Raw genomic sequence first — 18468 nt, forward strand, 5'->3', positions numbered from 1 at the left:
AGATTCAGAGCCGACTCCATTGGCTCTGGGCAAGTGAGGCATCCAGGCTGCAAAGACAGGGGAAAGGTTCCACAGGGAAGATGAACCCTTCCTGGGTTTGCCCCCAGAGACCATCTTCCTCCAGCCATGTCCTGCCTGCCTCCAGTTACCACTCAGTCCAGTCCATTTAAGCTAGGGTGGGTTAATTATGTTCCAGCTCTGACAATCCAATTATTTCACCTCCTAACATTCCTGCATTAACATAAGAACTTTTGGAGGACCTTATATCCAAACCACAACATACTGTGTTGTGAACTAAATAAACTTTTATTATTCAAATAAAATTAGGCAGCCCGAGTTATTTTACTCTAGTAATGCAAACTAGACTAGTACAGATGGCCTCACGTATCTTGGGGTAAGCAGCCTGTTGGCAGGAGCTAGCCAGGCCTATTTAGGTGGTTTCCGGGTTTCAAATCATCAAGACAGTACAAGTCCCACTGCACAAGTGCCTTTCAAGCCTCTACCTGTGTCATATTTGCTGATATCTTTTTGGTTGATGCAAGGTACATGGCCCAGACCAGATTCAGAGTGAGTAGGCACTACTGTTGTTAAGGGTAAGGGTAGTTGGTAAAGCGAAGGAAAGAATTAGTGCCACTTTTGCAATCTAACATGGGCACTCAGGGAACTACATGACACCAAGAGAATACATCCTAAAAAGCTTTGGTTTGAATTAGTTGAAGAAGGACTTCATTGAGAAAGTGACATTTGAGCTGAGATCTGAAGAATGGGAAGGGGGGTTTACTAGGTGAAAAGGGAGTATCCAATAAGAGGGACAGCCTAGGCAGATTGTCTCCTTTTTCCTCAAACCCATTCTCATTTTTACCCAGAATTTCCATATCTCAGAAAATGGTACTACCTTCCAGCTGATTGTTCAGGTCACAAACCTAGAGTCATCCCTTCTCTTCCCCATCCACACTGGCAATTCCATCGGTTCTACCTTCAAAACATCATGAATTCCTCCTTCTTCATTTCTCGTACACCCCCATAATCTAAGCTACTATCATCATTCACCTACTGCAACACCTCCTTCCCCCTTTATCGATCTCCCTACATCCACAATTACACACAGCAGTGGATAATAAACATGTAAATCAAATCATGTCAACCCTTCAAAGCTCCCAGTATGCTTTAAATAAAAATTTAAATCCTAATTCTGTCCATTAAATAAGTTGTATCTCATTCCCACCTACCTTCTTACTGCCCCACTGTGCCTCTCTGCTCCTTGCACGGATCAAGCTTATTTCAGAGTCAGTTTTGTTTGTCATTTTCTCAGCCTGCAATACTTCTTCTTCAGGTCTTCACACAGATGATCCCTTTTTATCATGGGATCGTCCTTCAAAAGCACCTTTAGAGTAAGGTTTTCTCTGATTATCAAATTGTTGTCTTATTACTCAGTTTTGTTTCTCTTGAAGCACATATCACTTTCTGAAATTAACCTGTTTGTTTACATGCTAACGTGCTATTTCTGTTCCCATGACTAGGATATATTCCCCTTAAAATTAGGTACTTTCCTATGTTGTTCACATTATATTTCTGGTAATACCCACAGTAGAAACTAAACAATTACTTGATGTTTTCGTCAGCTTTTTCACTGCTGTGACTAAAAGATCTGACCAGAAAACTATAGAGGAAGAAAAGTTTATTTGAGGGCTCACGGTTTCAAAGGTCTTAGTCCATAGAAGGCTGGCTCCATTCCTCAGGCCTCAAGGTGAGGCTGAACATCGTGGCAGGAGAGGGTTGCAAAGACAATCAACTCACATCATGGTCATCAGGAAGTAGAGATTCTAATGGCCATATACAAAGATGTTCACCAAAGCCACACCGTAATTCCCACTTCCTCCAGTCACACCCTACCACTTCAGTTACTACTCAGTTATTCCTGTCGGGATTAAATCACTGATTGGGTTAAGACTCTTACAATCCAATCATTTCTTCTCTGAACCTTCTTGCATTGTCTCACATGTGAGCTTTTGGGGGATACCTCACATTCAAACCATAACACTTGACTTTATCAGTGAATAAATGAATGAATGGGTGAAAATCCCATTGCAGAGGGAGTCTCTCATTTGTGGGAAAATTAGAGGAAGCCAGTGAAGCTGGAATGAGGGGGCATCTATGGGATGTAGTTGGAGAGGGGTAGGTAGGGTTCAGATCATAAAGGCCATTTTGGCCATGCTAAGGAGTTTGGAATTTGGTTCTTGTATGAGTCAGGGTTCTCCAGAGAAACAGAACCAATAGGGTGTACACGTATGTGTCTAATATAACATAGTTTTATTATAAGGAGTTGGTTCAAGTGATTAAAGAAAAGTTGAGAAATCCCAAGATCTGTGCCGCAGTCTGGCTGGGCACACAATCACGAGCCACCACACAGCTTGTAGATTCAAACAGCAACTCTTTATTCCCGAACTCACACCAGCCGTCTACAATCACGTTCTGGGGAAATCCACGTTCTCTGCCCAAATCCACGTTCTCTGCCCAAATCCACACCCACTGGGCTTCTCTCTCTCAAAAATATACTGTCTGAATCCCGTGAGAACTCAAGGGGAACTCAGGCAAGCAGGATACGCCCTATTCCCAGGAGGAATAATCTTAAACCTTAAACCTGGAACCTAAACTGGGAACGCCCTAAACACGATTATCTTAAACCCGGAACACCCTAATCCGCCCTGGTCCTAATCCGCCTTGGTCCTTGAGCAAGGTCACCTACATTCAATGTCACTGCAACATGGGGTACGCTGGCAAGGAAATTGTCATACCTACTTGGCTAATGGCTCCCAGCAGATCTGCAGTCCTAATACAGAAGACTTGGGAGAGCCAATGTGGAATCTCAGAGTCCAAAGGCCTGAGAACTAGGAGAGCTGATAGTGTAAGTTCTAGTCTGAAATCTGGAGGCACTTAGACCCCCCCCAAAGCCTATGCCTCAGTCCTAGTCAGAAGCTTGGAAAAGGCTGGTGTCCCATGTCATGCAGCTAGTAGGAGCGGTTGCTCTTTACTCAGTCTTTTTGTTTTATTCAGATCTCCAATTAATTGCATGAGAGCTATTCACATTAGGGAGGGCAATTTGCTTTGCTCATTCCACAGATGAAAATGATTATTTCATTCAGAAACATCCTCAAAGTCAAACTCAGAATAATTTGTGGCAAAACATTTGGGCACCTGTGGCCCAGTCATGCAATGTATAAAATTATCACAATTCTTATTTTAGTATCAGTATGAAGGTATTGACATATTGGAGCAAGGGCTATTTGATTCACCATGTAACATAAAGCTTCTAACAAATGCCTCATGTGTAGTATAGAAATTGTTGAACAAACAGGCATTATTAGTCTCCACTCAATATATGGAAAGAATAGACTTCAGGAACTCAGTTCTAAGATCTGGGCTCCTTGATCTTATTTTCCTATCAACAGATATTTCAAAACATGGATTAAGGTCCTAGGAATTAGACCAGAGACCCTATACCTACCAGAAGAAAAAGTAGGCCCAACTCTCCATCTTGTCAGCTTAGGAACCAAGTTCTTCAACAAGACTCCTAAAGCTCAAGAAGTAAAATCAAGGATCAATAAATGACATGCCATTAAACTCAAAAGCTTATTTACAACAAGAAAACAACCAAGAATGTGAAGAGAGAGCCTACAGAATGGGAGAAAATCTTTGCCATCTGCACCTCAGATAGAGCATTAATCTCCAGAATATATAAAGAACTCAAAAAAACTCTAGTCAGAATAGCAGTTATCAAGAATACTAGTAACAATAAATGTTGGCTAAGATGTGTGTGGGGGGGAAAGGTTCACTAATACATTGTTGGTGGGATTGTAAATTGGTGCAACCTCTCTGGAAAGCAGTATGACGCTTCATCAAAAAAGTTGGAATGGAACCACTCTTTGACATAGTTTCCCACTCCTTGGTTTATACCCAAAGGACTTAAAATCAGCATACTATAGTGCTGCAGCCACATCAGTATTTATAGCAGCTCAATTCAAAATGGCTAAGCCATGGAACCAACCTAGATGTCCTTCAAAGATGAATGCATAAAGAAAATGTGGTATATACACAATGGAATATTACTCAGCCATAAAGAAAAAGGAAATTATGGAATTTGCTTGTAAATGGATGGAACTGGAGACTATCATGCTAAGTGAAATGAGCCAATCCCCCAAAACCAAAGGCTGAATGTTCTTTCTGATATGAAAGAGGGGCAGGGAAGAATAGTTCTTTGGATTAGACAAAGGGGAATAAAGGGAAGGGAGGGGAGATGGGAATAAGAAAGACAGTAGTATGAATTGGACATATCTTTCCTATGTTTATATATGAATACATGTCAGTGTAGCTCCACATCATGCACAACCTCAAGAATGGAAAGTTATACTCCTTGCATGTATGTATAATATGTAAAATACACTCTACTGTCATTTTTATCTAAAAAGAACAAATAAAAATTTTTTAAAAAAGGGAAGAGAGGCTGGGGATAGGGCTCAGTGGTAGATCTGGTCTCTGAATGGGGAAAAAATGTCAGATTCCACTCATTTTTGGATATAGAATTCCAAAATCCATGGAATTATTATTTCAGTTTTCAAACATTATAGGCTTTGAATGTTCTTACACTACTACATGATATTTGCATATTATGAAAACAGCATGGTATTATTTTATGTAACATTATGAATTCCAATTTATTTGGAATGACTTGAGAGGGAACTGGTAACTTCAGCACGTGGTACATACGTTACACTGATTCATTTATTCAGCATTTGTTAATGAGCAGTTGTCACGTACGTACCATGTGCTGAAGTTACCATTCCTGAACTCAAGTTCTCTGAGCAAGGTTGAAGAGAACACATACAACTGGATCCTTTTTGGAATTCTTTTCCAGTCTGTCTTCTTTGGGACTTTAGAGGTGATGATGCAGTTCAAATTAGATTATTTTGTTTAAATATTATTTTGATACTCTGAGCTTTCTCTTTTCCCCTGGCCCCATTTTAGAAATGAACAATTGGAAGCTGGAAGTGGAGCTCAGTGGTATAGCACTTGCCTTGCATGTCCATGGCCCTGTCTTCAATCCCAGCACCACACACAAACACATAAAGTAGATGTAAACAAAGATGTTAAGTGACCAATCATATGCTATATTGTATTTATGTTAACAGTGAGTTCATGCCTAACAATATAACAATAGTTAGTTCATTCCTAACAGCTTTTCAGTGATAAATAGATGGAGCAAATTGTTTAATATCAATACACAGAGCTAAAACTTTTCTTCAACAAGTTTTAATTTTTTTGTTTGGTTTTGTTCACTTTTTTGCCTTTTAATGACTGTCATATGAGGGGCTGGATGTAGGAACTCCCTCTAGTGGTGAATTTCATACATAAACTTATTTGGTCAAATATTAGAAGCCGAGGGAAAGCATGAAACTGCCTACAGGTCTCTTTTATGGCAAGTTTTTAGGTAGAAATCACCTGTAATTGGTTCTCTTTAATAGAGAGGGAATATGACTAAGTAATTAAGCACATGGGATTTGATTGGCTTTGATGTCTAATACCAGGATTCAAGGTCTGATGCTGTCAGTCTCTGAAGCATTAGAGTGCATCTGGAGCATCTGGACTGAATGTTAAAACACAGCTTTCTTGGCCCAAGCCCTGGATTTTCTGATTCAGTGGGTCTGGAGTGAGGACCAAGAAATGGTTTTGAACGTGGACATATAGCACTTTCTCAGGTGATATTGATTCTGATGATTCAGGGACCAAACTAAGTCTTAATGTTTTACAAGGTTTAGGAGGATTAAATGGAATATTAGATACTGAGTGCCTAGTGTGATACCTGACATAGTAAATACTCCATAAAGTTTTTTTCTATTAATATCATAGAGTTATCAGTGTTTTATAATTTGAAAAATTCAAAATATAAGGTGGAACTTCTAAATAATGTTGTCGAGCTAATATTGTTAGCTAAGTTTTATTAGCGATTTTATTTATCATTAAGGTATTTGTGCTTGGCACAGTATAAACACTATTAACATTCCCATTTCTCTAATTATTTATACACCAATCTTTTTGCACATTGATTTGAAAAATTGATACAGAATAGGATAAAAACACACAGGGGGGTATTGTGTCAAAGAGACACAGAAGTCAATTGAAAGAGCTATGGCCAAAGGTGAAACAATTGAGCCACAAAATAAAGTAGTAAAGGAATATAACCTAGAGCAAAAGGTTAATATCCCTGAATCCTTGCTGAGATAAATCAATGATTGAATGAATAAATAAATAAGAAAATAGATGGAAAAGAGACAAATCTCCTATGCAGAAGAATTCCAAATGATTTATATAGACACAGTGTCCTCAAGGAGATGGAGTAAAACTGCCCATTCCTTAAGTGTGGACAAAATACACACAAATAAATAAATAAAAATAAAAATAAAAACATACAGCATGGAAATGGGAAAAAAGAGTAGCTTTGTGGCTGTGATGATAGCTCCATGGTAGAGTGCTTGCTTAGCAGGTGAAGACCCTGGGTTTTATTCCCAGCACTGACAAAAAGAAAAAAATAGCTTAATAGTGGAGAAACATTTCAAACATTACTAAGCAGATGGTCAAGGTCAATACTGAAAGTGGTAATTATCGTTTCCAGTGTGTAACCGTTTTATGACATGATAAAAATGGTATCTTATACCTGTGGTCTTCCTCACCCAAGCCCATAATTTCAGTGTAATCACGAGAAAAACATCAAATAAATCACAGATATTTTACAAAAACCTCACTAGTATTCCTCAAAACTGTCAAGATTATAAAAAAAAACAAGGAAAGTTTGAAAAACTATCATGCCCAAGAGGAGCTTAAGGAGAAATGAGAAGCAAGTGCAATGTGGTGTCCCAGATGAGATCCTGGAAAACAAAATGGACATTAGGTAAAAAACTAAGGAAATGTGAATAAAGTATGAAAAAATAAAGCAAATGTTTTTAACTTTTAGAAAAAAATCGATACATGTTTATTAGAAGTTGAGACTCTGTGCTTCTCCCTGTTTGACAGATAGTTACATCTTCTCATGCAGTGCCAACCATGTCTCACCATGGTGAAGATCAGAATAAACAGAAATGGCCATATTGGGCTCTTGGTCATCAAGACTGCTTTCAACTCTGGCAAAGTGGATACTGTCACTATCAATGACCCCATCATTGACCCCATCATTGACCTCAGTTACATGGTTTGCATGTTCCAGTATGATTCCACTCATGGTAAATTCAATGGCATAGTCAAGGCTGAGAACAGAAAGGTTGTCATCAATGGAAAACCCATCTCCATCTTCTAGGAGTGAGATCCCACCAGCAGCAAATGGGATGATGCTGGATGTTGAATATGTAGTGCAGTCCTCTGGCATCTTCACTGCCATGAAGAAGGCTGCTGGAGCTCACCTGAAGGCAGCCCCTTCTGCTGATGACCCCATGTTTGTGATGGGTGTGAACCATGAGAAGTATGACAACTCCCTCAAGGTAATCCGCACCATCAACTGCCTAGCCCCCTTAGCCAAGGTCATTAGGACAACTTTGGAGGGACTTTTGGGGCATTATGGAGGGACTCATGACCACAGTCAATACCATCACTGACACCCAGAAGACCATGAATTGCTCCTCTGGGAAACTGGGATGTGATGGCCATGGATGCCCAGAATATCATGCCTGCATCCACAGGTGCTGCCAAAACTGTGGGCAGGGTCATTCCTGAGCTGACGGGGAAGCTCACTGGCATGGCCTTCTGTGGCCTACCCACAAAATGTTGGTCAAGGATCTGACGTGCCACCTGGAGAAATCTACCAAATATGATGACACCAAGAAGATGGCAAAGCAAGCATCAGAGGACCTCCCAAAGGGCATCCTGGGCCACGTCTAAAACTAGGTTGTCTCCTGTGACTTTAACAGTGACACCCAGTCTTCTACTTTTGATGTATGGGCTGGCTTTACTCTCAACAAGCACTTTGTCAAGCTCATTTCCTGGTATGAAAATGTTGCTATGGCAACAGGGTGGTAGACTTTAGCATGGCCTTCAATGAAAATCCCTGGATCACCCACCTCAAGACATGAAAGGAATAGAGGGACTTTCAGCAGCTGGAGAGTCCCTGCCCCAAACTCACAGAATCCTCCCTCCTTCCAGTTTCCATCCCAGACCCCCTGGAGAAGAGAAGGTGAGGGGCTTAGGGATCTCTCCTTTATCACATACCATCAATAATCTACTGTACTTTGCTGAGATAGATAAATAGATAGATAGATAGATAGATAGATAGATAGATCTCATTAATACTGAAAAGGAAAAAAAATGCCAGTGCTATCATAATAAAATGGTATGCTAATATTAGGTAAAGATTACCGTAGGCTGATCTGTCTATTTGCATCTGTATTATCTACCTACCTGAAGATAGAGATAGAAAATATATATAATATATAAAAACACAAATGCAGTCTTATAAAAGTAGGATTTTATGTGTATTTCGCCTTTGGCATTACAGGATTTATTTACATTATGAAGAATGTCAAACATATAGAAAATAGTTAACAGACTTATATACAAACTAGGTATATTTTTCTGTATTCGTTTCAGATTTTTAATAATCAAATTCTGGATTAAGTTAAAGCTTCACCCCTTTATTCCCCTCAGGATAAAAAGTACTCCTCTGACCAGTACTTTTTCTCACGATAGTTTCTTTCTTCAAGTTGGTGTATATTCTTCTCATGCCTGTTTTTGTATTTTTGCTTTATATGCATTAATGATATAGGGTTTTTTTGTTGTTGTTTTTAAACTTTTTGCAACTGGAACAATATTTTACATATCTTTTTGAAATTTATTTTTTAACTATAACATGATGTTTTAGAGGTTTATCCGTATTTTTACATTTAGTACAGTATAGATTTCTATTGTAGGAATGAATCACAATACTGATGTTGGTTGATTTCAGGTTTTGTTACAAAATATGCTACAGTGTGTATATTCTTGATTTTTCTCTAGAGTATCTATACAGATTGTCTTTTCATGTTGTTTATAATAACTTTTGCAAGATAGGAGTTATTTAATTTTAATTAAGTTAGATCAAGTTACAATTTATTTTTTGTATAGGCCATGAGGTAAGGATCTAACTTTATCTTTTTCCATATGGATAACCATTTATGCCAAATGAATTTATTGAATTATTCATCCCCAGTTGATTTTTATTACTACTTTGATCATATAACTTAGTTTCTCTGCATAGGTTTGTAGGTTTGGGGGCATTCTATTCCATTGTCCTGTTTGTCTATTTCTGTGCCAATACTAAATCATTTTAACTAGAGATAAAATATTCTAAAGGATTAAATGACTCAAGACCAAGAGAAACTTGGTAGATTTATAAGATGAACCAAGTTGGTGTTACAGGAATACCTATATTCTACCTGAGTTGTCAGGCTCACTTTGTACCTTCCCTGCTGAACACTTGGAACAGTGAGCACCATTTTAAACTGAAAATTCCAAGTTCCTCATTGAAGCAATCTCTCTGAGATTGTTTTGAGAATAGTTAGCCTGTTGAATAAAGAGTCGAAGCACCATCAATGGTCAATGAAACAGTATGTTTATATTTTTAACAACAGAATATCACAGTAAAAATCCGGGTTAAATTATAGCTCTTTGTGCTTTTATATTTTTTACCAAAAGCCTAAAATTCTAGACTAGTCTATTTGAAATAATACATTTTACTTGTATTGGAGACACTTATGATGTATAATATTTACAGGGTTAGTCTAAAGGGAAGAAAGAGTAATATTTCTTCAGATTACCGGTTTTTAGATATACTTCTCATTGTGATAGCAGAAACTAATAAACACAGTGTTTATATGACAAATGCCATGAAGTGAAAAATGCAGAGATTTATTATAGTCTAGATCTATATTCTGGAAGTAAATGAAACATCTGAACATTTTTAAAACTTGCTTTTTTATCCAGATGATGTTATAATATTATAGAAAAAAGAAATATATTTTTTCATGCCATATATATATATATATTCTTCATGCACAAATATATTTTTTCATGCTGGGCATGGTAGTGCATGCCTATAGTTCCATCTATTTGCAAAGCTAAGGCAGATGGATTGCAAGTTCAAGGCCATCTTGGGCAACTTAGCAAGACCATGTCTCAATATAAAAATAGGCTGGGGATGAAGCTCAGTGGTAGAGTGTTCCTGGGTTCAATCCTCAGTACTGCAAGAGAGGGGAGGGGAGAGGGAAAGAAGTGGTGGGGGAGGGAGGGAGGCTAAAATTCTTACTTTCTTAAAAAATTCCACATATATTTTTTGCTTTTAAAAAATAAACTGGAACATGTAGATCCACTGTTGGATGCTATCTGACATCTTCTCCTTTTACATAGTGATGATTACAATTTTAAATAAATATCTGGTTGGGTCCTGCTGATTTGTGGATTGAGTCTGTGCAAATACCATGACTGTATGTGAATATACCAGAGGGTGAGCAGAGCAAATGTAATAGGTGGTCAATCTATTTTTCTTGAATACATAATATTTGCTGAAAATATTATTTTTTTTTTCCAATTTGTGATTTGCCTCTTAGCTTTATGTTTTCAAAAAAGCAGACAATCATATTTATGTGGTCCATTTAGTGGTATCTACCACTGTAATTTGCTTTTATATTTTTGAAAGCCTTTTTCCCAAGTTGAGATCAATTAAGCATTTACCTTTTCTTCCCTATAACTTTTATATGGTCTCATTTGATGTAAATCATTATTTAACTCATTTAAAACTTATTTGTTCTACATTGTGTTGAAACAGTGTTATGTATTTTCTCTAAGTACTTACCATTCCCAGTATCTTGATTTAATAATGTATAGCTTCCTTTATAATATGGGACCCCATGTATTTCTTTCCCTTTTATTGGTCTCATAGAGACTTCACTAAAGTGTTTGTCTAGAAATGGGAGCAGAATCTTAAGTTATAATTAAAAAATGGTATTTTAACTTTTTATTTAATTTTTAACTATAGACTTTTATTCATTTTAGTTTTGTTTCTGATGGATACATAGTTGTACATACTTATGTGGTACAGGGTGATGTATTATATACATTGTATATAATCAAATCAAGTTATTTAACATATCCATCTTCTCAAACTTGATAATTTCTTTCTAGTCATTTTCTTCTCTTCTAGTTATTTTGAAATATATAATTCAGTATGGTTAACTGTAGTCAGCTTACCATGCAATAGAACACCAGAACTTAAAATTGCTTCTTGACCCTATTCTTTTGTAGTTCAGAACATTGTTTATCTGGATAAAATGTGGTCTAGCAGAGAACCTTGCTTGTGAGGAAACATTGGGATTCTATTAATAAAGAGGGGGCAATGAATCTGGCCAAAACAACAGTGTTTTATGCCTCTCCTACTAATTTTCAGATTCTTTGTATGGCTTTCTGCTTCATGGACTTTTCTGTTATTTGGGGAGTTTGTATTTACTTGGAATTCTTTTCCAAAAGCATCAGGAGTTCCTAAAGATCATTTAAAGTGGTTCCCATGACGTAGGTTTTACCTTCCATTCCAGGTAAGATATGATTGTGAGAACATTACTGGCCAGGTCCAGGCCACTGGGCTGTTAGCATTATTCCAGAATGAAGCTGCTGTTTTTACTCCAAGTACAGATAGCTCCATCACATAGCAATGGCTGGTTGACTCTTTTAAACTAATATCTTTCTTGATTCAGTATCTATTATTCTTCATTACTACTGTCAATGAGATTAGAAGACTTCTAGTTTCTTCCCAAGTTCTTTAGCTGAGCAAACCCCACTTGAGGAAGACTTCTCCGTCCTGAGTTTGAGCTATGATTTAATTCATACTCTTACCTTCGAGTTTTAGAAGTAAGGTCTGGTTTTTCTTGTCCATGTTTCTGGGCATTTCTGCATGTATCCCCTAGAGCATTGGCCTATACTCAACTGGTCTCTTGTTTCTAGACCTGCATTAATTTGTCTATAGTCTCTATACTCATATTTTCCTGCTGTGATTTTTTTGGGGGGAGTCTCTTATGAAGCAAGACTGTTAATGCACCACTCTTTAACTATATCAGTTCTAACTGTAGTAGTCAGCCCATTATAGCTTTGGGGTTGCTATTTCAACCTCTTTTGGAGATGAACTCTCACCATTCTCCTTCAAAGGGTTGCATGACTCTTGGCAATATGAATATTGAAATTCTTATGGGTGGCTAGTTATCAAGGATATGAGTAAATTGCACCTCTTTGCAGAAATGCCTGGTCATTTGGGTCTTAAGAATCCCTAGAACTGAATGGTTATATTGTTCCTCTCAAGGTTCATTCATTTATTCAGCAAATATTTATAAGGATCTAATGTCCTATGCACTGAGCTAGGCAATGGAGACACATGATAATAATGAACTTATCTTAGAGCTTGTATACTAGTGGGCCTACAAATAGATCGACAGATAATTAGACTGAAGTGAGATAAGTGCCAGGAGGGAGGGCATAGAAAGATGGCATGTAACTAAGAGTAGTTAAACTGAAAGCTATGGTAAATCAGCAAGTCTACTGTCAACTAGTAGGTCATTGAATTCTTTATATCCTTCCTTGTGTGCAAATTATCCAAGAATCTTCCTTATATAGGCTTGGACTCTGCCACTCTGGAATGGAGTCTCTCACACTATCATTGCTATTATTTGATAATGGAAAATATCTAGGGAATTAGTACACATTCCTGTTTGTATGGTAGACTTCGGTGGATTCTGAATTTACATTTCTATGACTTTTCTTAAAATGGCCACAAAATCCATTAGTGAACAATGAGCTAGGTCAGAGTCCTTGGGTACTTATTTTTTTTAAAAAAATATATATTTTTTAGTTGTAGATGGACACAATGTCTTTATTTTTATGTGGTGCTGAGGATCGAACCCAGTGCCTCACACGTGCAAGGCAAGTGCTCTACCACTGAGCTACAGCCCCAGTCCTGGGGACTTATTTTTTTAAAACACTATTGAACAAAATTTTATTTGAGATCCTTTTTAGAAAGTATGTACATAAAATGAGATTGGGTACAATAGACCAAAGGCTACCTAGAGACCACATGTTGAAGATTAACAGGTGATGATTTCTACCATCATCTCTCCCTCTCACAACGTTGGAAGCTCTATTTGGCTTCCCCAAAGTTGCCTTGCTGTCCAAGTTCCACCCGATATTCTGGACTTCACGGTCCTGGTGACATCTTTATGAGTATTTCTGTATGCCACTGCCATGTGGCTTCCTAATGCTTGTTTCTTAGTATGCCTTGTTAAGTTCTCTTCTGCATAAAAGTCCTCTGAGAACCGAGTGCCAAATTATACAACTTGGCTACTCCACCATTGTTATGGTTTGGATATTAGGTGTCCCCCAAGAGATTCTGTGTTGGATGCAGGAATATTTAGAGGTGAAATATTAGACTATTAGAGCTGAACCTCATTAGTCCATCCTAGTTTGAATGGAATAACTGGGTGGTAACTGAAGGCAAGTAGGGATATGACTAGAGGAGGTCGGCTACTGGGGGCATGTCTTAAAGGGGTTCATCTTCACTACTGCCTCTTCCCCTTTCTATCTTCTTCCTAGTCGTTATGAGTAGAGCAGTGCTCCTTTGCCACTGCCCTTCCACCATGATGTTCTGCTTCACCTTGGGCTCAGAACAATAGACTGGGCTGAAACCTCTGAAACCATGAGCCAAAAAAAAAAAAAATTTCTATTCCTCTAAGTTGTTCCTGTCAGATATTTTGGTCACAGGGTAAAAATCTGACTAACACAAACAGCCACTGTGGCCTTGCTAAATTGCTGATGCTGGCTTTGAATTTGTGATCTTCCTGCCTTAGTCTCCCACGTTGCTGGGATTACAGGCATACTCCACCAGCTCCAAATTGTAAATAATATAAAAATTATTGAGATATTTTACATTTTATTATGTCTTAGAAATCTGCTGTGTATTTAATAGTCCATTTTAATTTCAACTATCCAAGTTTCAGATGCCCTAGAGCTACATGGGGCTAATGGCTATCATATGGTCTAGTACTCAAAATAATGTGTGCATTTTGGACAGTGAAGATCTAGAATGATAATGTAGATAATCTATCCTTATGCTTTGCATTACTCAATGTCAGTTGCCATAGAGCAAATACCCCAGAAAAGGGTTTCTTCTCTCCATAAGACTTGACTTTGACATAACCTCAGATCTATATACTTTTTACATAGAATTGCAGAATTTTAAGATGGATGAGAAAATATAGTAACCCTTTAGTAGAAAACATAAACATGTAACTATTTGCTTCTCATGCTTACTGTATCAAGAGTTAGTTGTGTTATTTTCAGTATAAGACCATAGATGATGGGTATATCTATATTGATCTCTGTACTTCTTTTATAGATTGATTAAAAAAAAGTAAAATTGCTTCTTCTTAGATTTGAATAGGAAAGGAAAAGAGGCGCTTTGATAAAAACATCATTCAAATTTAACTTCTTAATTTGGTAAGTCAATAGGGAACATTTTTCTTGGCTGTTATTAAAGGCAGAAGGTTTTAATCAGATAACATTTCAAATTAGTGGGTAAAGATAATGTAATAAATGATCTTAGGACAACTGAACACCCATCTGTAGAACTATAAATTAATAAGGGTGGATCACAATTTACTACTATACCCATATAATGCCATGTGGAGCTAGAACATTTTGTCTCATACATTGTTGGTGGGGGGCAAAATTAGAGGGCATTTTGGCAATATCAATTTAAACTGCATATTTTCACTTTTAGACATTTATCTAACATACATGTTCATGCATGTGCATGAAGAAATATGTAAAATATAATTCACCGTAGCTATTTATAATTCACTGTTGCTATTTATAATAGCAAAATTATAATATATCTATATTGTAGATTAATATATATATTTCTTTAAAAATTAGACTGATATATAATGTGCTAATATATTTTAAAATTCACTCTAAGATAAGTCAAGAGAGAAAAATCACCCTCTAGATTAGGGGATGGCAAACAATGCAACTTGCTTCCTGTTTTTTTTTTTTTTTTTTTTGTAAAGCATCTTTTATTGGAACACAGCTTCTCCCAGGAGAATTTATCATTTACCCTATATGGGTTTTTATATATGCTTTCTTCTGGCCCACGACTGAGCCCTTTTCTTCTGTCATCACATCTCTGGCTGGTCTCCATCTATTTCTGGTACTAGTTGTTCTGCCACACTGATGCATAACAGCTTTTCTTTTTAATTTAACAGAAGACTTTATGCTACTTTGAAGTTTCACACAGGAGAGAGCCATGGTTATCTTCTTGACATCTTCCTCATGATTTTCTCTGTCTGTGTTTTGTATTTACTGACTCCTTGCTTGCCTGATTTTGGTATCTGTTGGTTATATCTTGGCCTCCCTTGCTTGGTTCCAGTCCCTCTGGATATCCTCACTTCTCAGTGTTCAGCCACGCCTGCTTAAAGCCAAACAAAACCGAATAACAACCATATTAAAAAATAGGGACTGTATATATCTGAGGGTGTCTCTTCCAATAATTACAGCAATAAATCTTCCCTGTGAGAAGCTCCTAGGTTCCTCTGTGTCCTCCAGACAGTTTGTTCTTTTGTGGCTCTGTTTCAAGCTGTTCCTGAACTTGAACATACCCTGCACTTCTATATATGTTAGAAGGCAATAAGTGCCTCTCTTCTTCCCTCTTTTGTCTCTCTCTCCCTGGAGAGATGTACACTGTCTTGTTTTCAATTCCTAACATTTTATTGAAATCTTTTACTGTTTATTGTATTGAAATGATGTGTTTTTTCCTCCCACTTACTCCTTGATCATAAATTGCACATTAATTATTTTGCATACCATGTGCCTTGAACATCAGCCACAGAGTGAGTCTACAAGGTTTAAAAATTTTGAAAAAAATTGGTTCATCTAATTATATAGAGATAGGTTTTATTGTGGCATATTTACATATGCATAAAAATGTAATTTGATCAAGTTCACTTCCCAGTATCTTCCCCACCCTTTCCTCCTCTCTCCCCCGGCTCCCTTCCTCCACCTTTATGGTCTTCTACTTTCATGGCATCCTTTTTTCCATGCTCTAGCTTCTACATATCAGAGAAAACATGCACTACTTTTATTTCTGAGTCTGACTTATTATGCTCAAAATGATGGTCTCCAATTCCATCCATTTTCCTGCAAATGCCATAATTTCATTCTTCTTTATGGTTGAATAATACTCCATTGTGTATATTATACCACATTTTCTTTATCCACCCATCTATTGATGAACACCTAGGCTAATTCCATAACTTGGCTATTGTGAACTGTGCTGTGATAAACATGGGTATTCATATATCTCTAAAGTGTGCCTATTTTATTGTTTTGCATAAGTACCAAGAATGGTATAGCTGGATCATATGGTAGTTTTATATTTAGCTTTTTAAGGACCCTCCATACTGATTTTCACAGTGGCTATATTAATTTACATTCCCACCAACAGTGTATGAGAACTCTTTTTCCATATCCTTGTTATTTATATTCTCAATGATTGCCATTCTAACTGGAGTGAAATAGAACCTCAATGTAGTTTTAATTTACATTTCCCTAGTGGCTTAAAAATGTTGATTTTTTCCCATAAAGTTCTTGGCCAATGAGAAGTGTGTATTCAGTTGATTTACCCATTTATTGATTGGGTTATTTTTTTTAAATGTCAAGTTGAGTTCTTTATATATTTTGAATATTAATCCTCTATCAGAAGAATACCTGGCAAAAATTTTCTCCCACTCATTAGGTTTTCTCTTCATTCTGTTGTTTCCATTGCTGGGCAGAAGTTTTTAAATTTTATACCATTTCCATTTACTGATTCCTGTTCTTATTCAGGAAGTCTTCGCCTGTGCCTATATAATGTTGAAGCGTCTCCCTTATTTTTTTTCTTCTCGCAGTTGCAAACACAAAAAGGGTTTGTGCTGTCCTTTAAAATTCATGGCAGCCTTATGACTTTAAGGTTTTATGAATATTAAGGAAATTAATGGGCAGAGAATTCATTCACTAGCAAATATTTATTGTCTACTATGTTGGAGATTTGACAGGGTGCTGGGCATGTATCAGTGAGCAAAACAAAGATCCGTGGACTCTCTTTAGTGATAAGATACAAGCAAAGGGTAACAGACATAATAAAGCCACAGTTCTATAGTATGTTAGAAGGCAATAAGTGCTCAACAAAAGAGAGAAACAGAGCAAGTTCAGAGACCAAGAGTGCTTATGTCACGTTTGACAATTCCAGTCCCCTTGTTGTTGCTTTTAAGCATAGGATTTTTTAATATCTGACATCTGAGTCAAACTGTCTAGGCACTTTTGAGCTCATTTAATTCTTATACCAACCACATGAAATAGGTATTATTCTCATTATTCTTATACATATTAGGAAATGAAGATGATAGGGGTTCAGTTAAGCTGGCTATGAACTAGTCTGTTGTAGGGCTGGGATTTGAATCTAGGCATTCTGATTTAAAAGTTCAGGATCTTAATCAATATTAATAAGTACCCTGATATCTATGGGAGGAAATAAATCCTCCAAATTCACCACTGTATGAATGCTCAGAATTTAGACAGTGTTACTGATAAGGACTCTCCTTACAGCTAGGGGGCAGCAAATGATTGCTTTTCAACTATGCATCTAGCAAATGGAGGAAAAAAAAAAAGTCAGTGATAGATTTTCTGTTTAATTGTAGTTAACAGGAACCAAAATAAGACAATGGAAGTCTTCCCAGATATTTTCTTTATTATTTTCAAATAAAATTAATTACTTTTGTGCTGATGTTATTTAAAAATATCACTTTAAGGGCTGGGATTGTGGCTCAATGGTAGAGCACTCGCCTAGCACATGTGAGGCCCTAGGTTCGATCCTCAGCACCACATATAAAGAAATAAAATAGAAGTATTAAAAAATCACTTTAAAATAATAAATTTATAGACTAATATCATCTTGATCTGAATGTTGATCTAAATATCAATCACTGATATCTTTCCACTTTGATTTTACAATATTTTAAGATGCTGGAATATGTGTGTTCCTTAGAAATATTTTAAATTCTCTTTTTGAAACTAGAAAATGTAATAAAATGGGTATTGATGCTAATATATTTTTAATTAATAATAGAACTTAAAATTCAAGTATATACAATACTTTTACAAATATTAAAAAAAGGAAGAAAGTGGTATGAAAACAATGGCCACCAATTTACATTTTATTTTATGTTTTCTAAGCTGTAAAAAAGGGTATATGGATTACATACTTTAAATAAAGATTTGGGGGATAGCATTAGAGCATTTGAGAGGGGTAATACATAGGATAGCAGAGTGGGGTATTTGGTCTTTAAGGAATGTTAATAAATAGCAACTCATTAATTCTTACAT

The sequence above is a fragment of the Marmota flaviventris genome, chromosome 15 (assembly GCF_047511675.1).
Source record: "Marmota flaviventris isolate mMarFla1 chromosome 15, mMarFla1.hap1, whole genome shotgun sequence".
Taxonomy (NCBI): Eukaryota; Metazoa; Chordata; class Mammalia; order Rodentia; family Sciuridae; genus Marmota; species Marmota flaviventris.